The sequence below is a fragment of the Centroberyx affinis genome, unplaced genomic scaffold (assembly GCF_046629955.1).
Source record: "Centroberyx affinis isolate AG114_WGS23_722 - 3 ecotype Tasmania unplaced genomic scaffold, CSIRO-AGI_Caff_v1 ptg001324l_1, whole genome shotgun sequence".
Classification (NCBI taxonomy): Eukaryota; Metazoa; Chordata; class Actinopteri; order Beryciformes; family Berycidae; genus Centroberyx; species Centroberyx affinis.
In genome coordinates, this window is record NW_027279825.1 from 64,115 (window position 1) to 73,518 (window position 9,404).

The following is a 9,404-nucleotide window of genomic DNA, read 5'->3' on the forward strand; positions in this document are numbered from 1 at the left end:
CCTAGATATTTAGTTTTCTTTAAGATATTAAATTGATACTGGACTCTTGATTTGTTCTGACTTGACTTGCTGTTCTACATTTAGACTTGAGACTTGATATTAATGACATGGACTTGACTTGGACTTGACTTGGTAATCTACATTTAGACTTGGGACTTGACTTGAGGCTTGTGCCTCAAGACTTGAGACTGACTTGGGACTCGAGCAAAGTTGACTTGGTCACACCTCTGTATAACGCACAGCAACAGACAAAAACAAACGCGTTTAATAAACATTTGTAATTTATTTGGTAGTGTGGACTTCCCTCCTGTAAAATCTGTATGCACCTTGAAGGCATCAAGAAGAGTTTGGAGTTGAGCGAGCAGTTTCGTTATTCTTCATTCTGTGTAAACAGGGAAACGTCAGATTCCACTGCTAGTCAAAAATGTAATTCTAAAAGCACAGTGATCCAAAAAGAAAACCAAGGCAGTCTTTCTCAAGTGAAAAAAGATTTTGAAAAAGCCTTTATTACATGGGCTGTAAACAATTAAAAATGAACAACACGTTCGGGTCTTCCTCAGACTATTTGATCCTTTATAGAATTCATTTTTTTACTAGCAAGTGAAGGATCCAAAGTTTTCTAGTTCCAGTTTGAATCGACCTGTCCCTCCAGAGAGCGCCTGTCTGTTCATGTCAGAGCCTGAGCGGCGCTTCTTCCCTCTGTCCTTGTAGCGATTCGGTTGTTGTCGGTGTCTGTTTAGACCACCGGGAGACGATCGGAGCTGTGGATGGTTCAGAGAGACGATCGGAGCTGTGGGTGGTTCAGAGAGACGGGGGAAAGAGTTGATCAGAAGAGGAACGCCGCACAGGCTGGAGCTGCTCACCGGAAATATGGGAAGTCCATATGTAGAGGAAAAAAGAAGAAAATATCCACGGTACTCTCTTCTGTATAAAGTTAAGCGGCTATTTCATGTTAACATTTCATTTTAACACGAAATGGCCAAGAATAATAAAGGCTTTTTAACTTTATACAGAGGAGATTGTTTTTTTTCCTTCTTTTTTCCTCTCCAGACAGAGGGAAGACTCTGGACTCTGGACTGGGGTGTGAAGAGAGAAATGTCAGGACGGGGGGAGGGGGGGGTGATTTGGATATATGGATATTTCCCATAACCCCACGCCACGTATCAAGTGGGAACGCAGTCGTGTGACGCGATCAGATGTCATCATCATGATTGAAGTTGCTCGCCAGTTGCTTCTTTTTTTTTTCCTCAATGGATGAAGTGGGGTTATAGCCATGGTACTGGGTTGCTATGGTGAATTCAGAGTGCACCCATTTGCCCAATTTCCCCCACGAGGATAATATTAAAGTTTCATCAATCTAATCTAATTAGCAACCATCAGAATCCCCAAGGTAACATTTTACGGAAAAATATAATTTTCCTCAAAATAGCGCGATTTTCTGCACCGTTCCAAATCCTTATAATGTTAAACCTAATCTGACTTCCTCTACATGATGATGATGATGATGATGATGATGATGATGGCTGTATAGGTTATTGGCTTGTATTGAAAGCTATAGTCATGCTTTACATAATTTGTAAACGCGTACCATACTTGCACACAAACACTTACCATGTATTTTTACATTGCAAGTCTCCTAATGTTTTCTCACAACTAAAACCAATACTGCACATTGAGCAGATACCATAACTTTATTATTATTATTATTTTGTATCCTTTTGACCAAGTAATGGCCCAAACTGAGGAAATACGATGCTCCTTTTTTCAACCTATCCTGTAACACATCCCCCTTTTGAGAATCAGATAAAAACTTTTATTTCTGGCGACATGAATTAGTTAAAGACCTGGGTTGAATAAAAAATTGGGATTTACCCTTCATGTTTGTTTTAATGAGAGTGGAGTGTCAGGTGTGTTGGGTTTACCACATCGGCAAAATAACATAAAAAAAATAACAGCAAATAAAACAAACCTTGGAACAGTATTTTCTACTTATTTGACTTGGGTCTTGTTAGTAATTTCATTGCATATTAAATTCTCCTTGTGCTGTTTTCTCTGAAGCAGGATGTGTCAGTTGAAAGTGTTTCCTCGTGTCATACTGTGTCCTTTTTCATTCTGATACGTTCTGTTACACGCTGTATATTTGCCAATATGTTTTCATATCATTTTTGTATATTGTTTTCTCTTGTTTCTTTACCCCCTGTCTGACCTCTGTCAATTTATTTATCAAAATCTTTTGTATTAATCTCCCTCCATAATATGTCTTGCTGAAATGTCGCACCCTTGCTCTCTCTCTATCTTACGTTTTTGAAAAATCTAGGTTTGTCAGTCAGTTAATTAATCGATAATATTGCTATGATGAAAGATTGCCGACTGAAAACTGATCCATTGGAGTTGTGTGGGAATGTTTTATTGTCTGCTGCGTTTGTCTTTGCAAAATACAGATTAGAGTAGCACCTTGACTGTGTGCCTTCTGACAGAAAGCAAGCTTCATGTTTTACAGCATTTCATCACAGACATTCCCACCAAAAGCAGCAGCTTTGTTGCATTCAAATCCACCATGTTGTTGTAAACATCATATATGGGCAGTGTGCTTACATTGTGAGAGCGGCTTAATGGATTGTTATATATACTTATTTTATTGTATATTCATTTTATCACCATGTACTTGTAAACCATGTAGATTGTTTTTGTGTTGTAGCTTCTCCATTCTAAGTTTTGTGTAGGTAGAATAACAGATTTGAGGTGAATCCATAATTTAATGTGGAAAATGAATAAAAACTTGTCCGTGTATGATTCTAATCTACAAGAGGAAAACCTGTACGTCTGTTTTACCTTGTGTTGTTTGAATGCACCAGCAGAGAAAAGAAGGGTGTGTATTAAATACAAACCAGTGGTGAAATATGAATTTTATTAAGCATTTTTGTCTCAACAGGAAAGGAAAGTACAGAATACATACTGGTGGAAGAATCACCTGAGTGTCCATATTTATAGAAAGTGACTGAAGGTAGTATAAAAGTAAAAATGCATTAAACCAACACACACATGCTCACAAGTTTGCATAGACCTTCACTTTTTTAACACTTTATTATGATGCAAAATTTACCATACAAGTATTCTATCAAAGTGAAAAATGTATATAAAGGTGATAATATTATTTCATTTGAGCTAAATCCACTAGTTTTTCTCCCACTATCTGATACAGTTAAGTGTAAATCTTGACATTTGTTGCATAATGAATCAATAAACTTGGCACAGGAGCATTTAGAAAGATTACAATTGAATGATTCCCATGAGGAAATTGGGTCATTGCAGCAGCAAAAGAGCAAAAGGATACAGCAAATAAATACAGAATATAAATAAGAATAGCATTAAGACACATAAGGCATATGTATTCAACACATGTATCTGTACCACTGTATTGATCCCTAAAAGGAAGTTCTCTTTTCCCCTTCACCATCCTCAGGGAGGTCAGAGGTCAGGCTCAGCTACAGTGCAGCACCTCTGAAGCCAGACAGAAGGGCTTGAACCGGGACATCCAGTTGAAACTAAAACACCACAGGCTTAATTATCTTCTAAAATCTACATCTAGCACTTATATACAGGAGAAATCTCATCAATAAACGTGCAGCACAATTATGTTATAAGGCACAGACGTTCCAATTAACCTGATTATAGTTTATCTACATTCATCTGCTGGATGTTCAACCTGGTAACTTATTGCGCAACGTCTCTAAGTTAAAGCTGAGCTGCCAGCTCCAAATGGCAGTGAGAGGCAGCCTAATTTGAACTTCTCCAAAGACAGCAGGAAGGCAGACGAGTGAATCTACAGCTCTAGTTAGGGGGGGATGGGACGCTCTTTTCTATCGCAGCCCCACTTCATGATTTGGGCTGGTAAGAATGGTGATTCGTTTTAATAAAACTCTTACCTAGTGCAGCTTTAAACCGGGTTTAGGTTTAAATAATCTCGTAAATGCCCATTTGAGCAGACCCTGGGAGGTCCTCCATTGACTGCAGCAGAATCAAGAGGCTCGCTCTCTCTGCGGCTCAAATCTGACATTTTCACATCTGTCAAATGAGGAGAACCTGCACCTCTGGTTGAGGCGTTTGACCTGCGGGATTTCATCTTCCAGCCCAACAACACGCCCAAAGGAACTAAAGTCAAAGCTGTTACAACTACTGCTATGATGCCTGCAGCCAGAGTGCCCATGGTCGGCGGGTTGACAGTCAGCCTCACAGCAGGCGGGTTTCCTCTCTCTCTCTTCGTGTCTTTGCCGTGGAAGCAGCGGTAAACCCCTTGGTCCTCCTGCTGAACCTCCGTCAGTCTCAGAGACAGATCTCCTTGTCTGTAGCCGTCAGCTGAGACAGAAGCTCTTCCTTCAAATCCTGGACCATATCTGACAGTCCCTGTGGTAACATTCAGTTCAAACACAGTCTTTCCGTCCCTTTCCCACCGTATAAACTTACTAAGATCCTTCTCTTCACCCGTGGTAACGGAGTGGCACCTAAAGGTGGCATTTTGTCCTTCGATCACCGATTCTTCGAAGGGAATCAGGATTTTCAAACGGACATCGGTTAAAATACGGTCGCCGCACTTGTACTCATAGATGCCCTTGTCGTTGTAGATTGTCCGCTTGAAGACGAGAGAAGCATTTCCATCAGTTCTCGGTTTAATCCGGTCTTCGTATCCCTCGGCCGGCTTCAAAACCTCCTTCTCATAATGTGCCACTAGCCGCGTCTTGTTATCACCCAGCTGCTGAATCCAGGTGACTTTGTCTTTCTGACAGTGGCCGCCGGCCGGGAATGTAACGGCATCTCCGAAAATCACCGTCAGATCGATTAGATTTCCAAAAACGTGTTTGGAACAGGAGAGGAGAAGGAATCCAAAGACCAAGAGAAGTCGTGTCATTGTCTTTCTTCTGTAACGTAGCTCCTGGAAGTTACAAAGAGCCTCTTGAGTCCGGTGTCGGCACAGCAAGTGTTTAACCTGCCATGCATTTATACCATTTATCCCCGACACTCATTTCCGGCACTTTCTCGGGCTCTTTTTTTTCGGTGTCTTATACCGGCACTTTTTTTTTCGGTGTCTTATACCGGCACTTTTTTCGGTGTCTTATACCGGCACTTTTTTTTCGGTGTCTTATAGGCTACCGGCACTTTTTTTCGGTGTCTTATAGGCTACGGCACTTTTTTTTCGGTGTCTTATACCGGCACTTTTTCCCCCGGCATTTTTTGCCGGTTAGCAGTAGAATTACAGGTTGGACCTTAAAACTGTAATCTCAAAGTAATTAAACAAATGATGTACTCATGATGTTTTCTCAAAGCAATCACATATAGCTACTGCGTTTACTTGAGTATCCCGGTTATGAGGCTTATCCCGGTTGTGATCATATTCGGGATTTGGCGTTTACATACAACACAGAGAAATCTGGTTATTCATATCCCGTATAGGCTACATGATAGCCTAAATACTAAGTTTGGCTGATTACTGCATGCTATTTGACAGGCGCCTGTGATGTGAACACAAGCTGTCACAACACAAGAACACAATTCTGAAATAGTTAATCTGATATTCCTCTGTAACTGCTAACCTTACTTTAATTTGACTGTGGCTATTTAAAATGAGACCACTTTGGCTTATAGCGGGCTTAGCACTATTAAATGCCAACATCGCGTCACGTTCCCCAGCAATGGGAGAAGAGAGCGACAGGAAATATGAAACATGTCCTCCACTTTGACCGGTGTCAGGCTGTCACTGCCACCGCGTAGGACAAGAGAGCAGTGGAAGATAGGCAGCTGTGGCCAGCGGACGGTGACCAAGCATCTCGTCCAAAATTCTGTAAAACTTGAAAGTTGCTGGATCAGAGCCATTTCTTTTGTTTTAATGTTTGGCTCGTAGTAATGTTTCTTTAGTAGGCTATTTTCCACAGTGACCTGACTTGCTCCACTGTACGTGTTGGGAAACCGGCGTCCTGTAGTCTGTATACTACAGACTTGAATAGGTCAGCATTTCGACACTTTCTCCCATCTAAACTGCGAAGTATGTTTCATTCGTTCATCACCGAAAGACAAAACTCTGTTTCCTCATCGCTCCAGAAGTGAGACGCTCTCGTTGCCGCCGTTGTTTGAGTTTTTCTGTTACGTCACTTGGCTGAAGCCGAGCCTGCGTAGGTGGTCGCAGCGGCCAGAAACCGGGATAAGATGTACAGCCTACATGCAACAGTATCCCGGTTTCAATCGGAGTACTCCAGCTAGCATAACCGGGTTTCTCTCGGTGTTACTGAAGTCGGGATATGACACATGCGGAAACATAAAAACGGGATACTTCAAAAACCCGATCATAACCGGGATACTCAAGTCCATGTAAACGCAGTCATTGTATCATGGATAAGTAATGTAACATCTTAAGTATTTTGCTCTATTCCTGTTTATCTAAACATTTTGTCTTGATTCATTTCTCAGTCAAACTCTCCTTTGACTTAATAAATATTAGCTAACGTTAGCTTCAACCGCAAGAACAAGATGTTAGAAGCACGAAGGGAATGGGATAGCCAGCTGTTTGATTTCTACTGAAATCTCACTACACAAGCTAATCGTTAGCTAGCGCCGCTAGCTAAGCTGCTATACTTTAACAGTTTGATTTGGGCTTCAGTAAACACCGCCACTCCTATCCAAACTTGTTTGTGAGCATTTGGGGGAATGTATTGCAGCTACGAGGCTTAATTTCCAACTGCATTAAGCATTTAACATGTTAGGAAAGATGGTAAGCTCAAAGCTATGTAGCTAGCTGTCAGACAAATAGGCTAACACCCACCCACTGCCGGGGAACTTGAAACTGACAAGCTTTCAAATAGAATGTATGATGAAGTTACACACATTTACAAACAATGTTGTAGCTGTTTAGTTGGCTACTTGCCAATACATTTGTCAGTGAATACGCTTTTTGTTGTACAGTACCTGTATTTACCCTTTTATCTAGTGTTAGAATTTGTATCAAAAGCTCAGGAAATCAACTAACGGTTAACGTTAGAGAATGAAAATATGTCTACATTGCCATTTTATTTTGGTGGTGGGGTTGCCCATTTGTTAGCAGTAGAATTACAGCTTGGACCTTAAAGTGTAAAGTAAATCTCAAAGTAATTAAACAAATGTAGGCTACTCATGATGTTTTCTCAAAGCAATCACATATCCTTGTATCATGGATAAGTCATGTAACATCTTAAGTATTTTGCTCTATTCTTGTTTATCTAAACATTTTGTCTTTGATGTAAATGTTTCTGTGTGTATGTATGTATATAAATATATATATATATATAGGTATATAGATATATAGCCTATGTATATATAGTATTACACTGTTAATAATTATCTCTTTATATTCATCTTTTCCTCTTTGCAAATCTGCTGATATATCAGATAAAGACCGCATCTCTGCATGCCTGGCTGACATCTCCAGATGGATGTCCTCCCACCATCTCAAGCTCAGTCTAGACAAGACTGAGCTGCTCTTCTTGTCAACATTCAACCCTACACTCCAGCCATGCCCTGGGCTCAGCCACTACTGGTCGACTGTCCCTCCCTTCCGTCACTCTGCCTGGTCCGACTCTTCTCCCTCCTGGCTCCTAGTGGTCCCACCTCTTGCTCCTGTTCCCCAGTGGTGGAATAACCTCAACCTTAACCCCTAACCTGAACCAGGGTTCCTATTCTGCCTCCCTCAACGTTTCCCTTTACCTGAGCCAGGATTTATATCCCCAAACACACACATACACACACACTAGTTAGGCACTTAGTTGTTATGTTAATAGATTATTATACTTGCACTTGCTTGGTGACTTAACTGCTGATAGGAGTGATGTTTTTACTTTTCATGTTTAATGTTGTGGTACTTTTTTGTATTCATGGCACTAAATTATCTGGCTACTTACCCTGTTGATGCTAGGAATGGTCACTTATTGTACTGTTGCACTAATTCTAAGTCATTCTGGATAAGAGCATCTGCTGAATGCCTAAACTGTAAATTGGAGTAGTTCCACAGAGGTCTCTCAGACACTCACCTCCTCCTCACCACCCTCAAGACATCAGACAGCAAGGCCGTCACCTCCAACATGTCCCGGCTTATAGCCTGAGTGCTTTTGTTGCATATTCAGTCTGCAGAACTTGCTCACTACAGTTGACCTTTATTCCAGAAAGTTGATGCAGAGCTATACAAACAGTCAAAATTGCAATAATAACATTCTGTTTGTGTAACTTCTGTTCTATTAATTAGATCACTATGTGGAACAGCACCAGAAAACATAAGATAAACGTCTAATACTTACTACTACTGTTCCTATGTGAGGTCAAACATATATTTAGATATATTTATGTTTTATATATTTAGTAAATACTCGGCCACTTTTCAACTTTAGCTTTGATTGTAAAGACTCATCACGACTGTCATGCATATTCTGAGTTTTCAATAACTTTTATCACAAGGGTTTAATCATCTTTCAACCATTTACACGTGTTATTGACGGCCCATTGTTTATAAATTTAGCAAGCATTTCTGTCACTCTTTCAATTGTTCACATGCTGTGAAAGTTTATTTTATTGATGTTGGAGCAATTGCAGCATACTGCATTTATTATCCCTAACATTGTTATGGATTCTAATTTATATTAAAGAACAATTTTTTGTTTTTACATGTATGCAGACTTGTTATTTGTTTCAGGCGAGCTGGGCTGGGGCTGGGGGTAAAATAAGCCACTCCGGCCAGTTTGGCCCAAATCTGTGTAACGAAGGCGCACTTTGTTACTCAATACTTTGCACTATTTGCACATTTATATTGTACACCTGGTTTATTGAATAGTTTGCACAGCCTAATTTGCACAGTATTAATAATTGCACAACCAGTCATGATTTCATATATATTTTACTAAACATTTTAAGTTTGTTTGTGTGAGTGATTTTGTCTTGTCTTGCTGAAGCTGTTACTCAGCATGGGCAAGGATTAAAGCTCCACCTGTAGAAGGAAACAAACAAATGTTAAGAAGTTAACCTGACATGAAATGGGTCCTCACTGTTTGGTTAAATGCCATGATTTGGTATGGGCAAGTGCAATACTTCTAAGTACAATACTTCTTAGTGCAATATAACTTCAGTGAAATATATATATCTAAGTGCAATACTAGTGGTGCAATGTAAGGGTTTTAATGGTTTGGTTTATGCGATCACTTACCTGTGCTGTCGTGTCTGTTCCAGGGTGTTCGGTCAAAAGAGTTCCCCGGGGTGTCCGAGCACCTATATCGTCTAGCAGCAAATGTCAAGCAAGCCTCAAAAAACCTAGGAGTCTACTTTGACCAACATGTGAACTTTGAGTTGCATGTAAAGAAAGTGGTCCAATCCTGTTTCTTTCAACTAAGAAACTG

At 40.3% G+C, this 9,404-nt stretch overlaps 1 long non-coding RNA gene across 1 annotated transcript; it reads left to right on the forward strand.

Moving 5' to 3' along the window:
- The first annotated feature begins 6,202 nt into the window (after window positions 1-6,202).
- LOC139649313 (uncharacterized) lies at window positions 6,203-8,684 on the forward strand. The gene is made up of 2 exons (XR_011695604.1): window positions 6,203-6,388; window positions 7,414-8,684. It is a non-coding gene; the product is annotated as an uncharacterized lncRNA (long non-coding RNA).
- The last annotated feature ends 720 nt before the right edge of the window (window positions 8,685-9,404 follow it).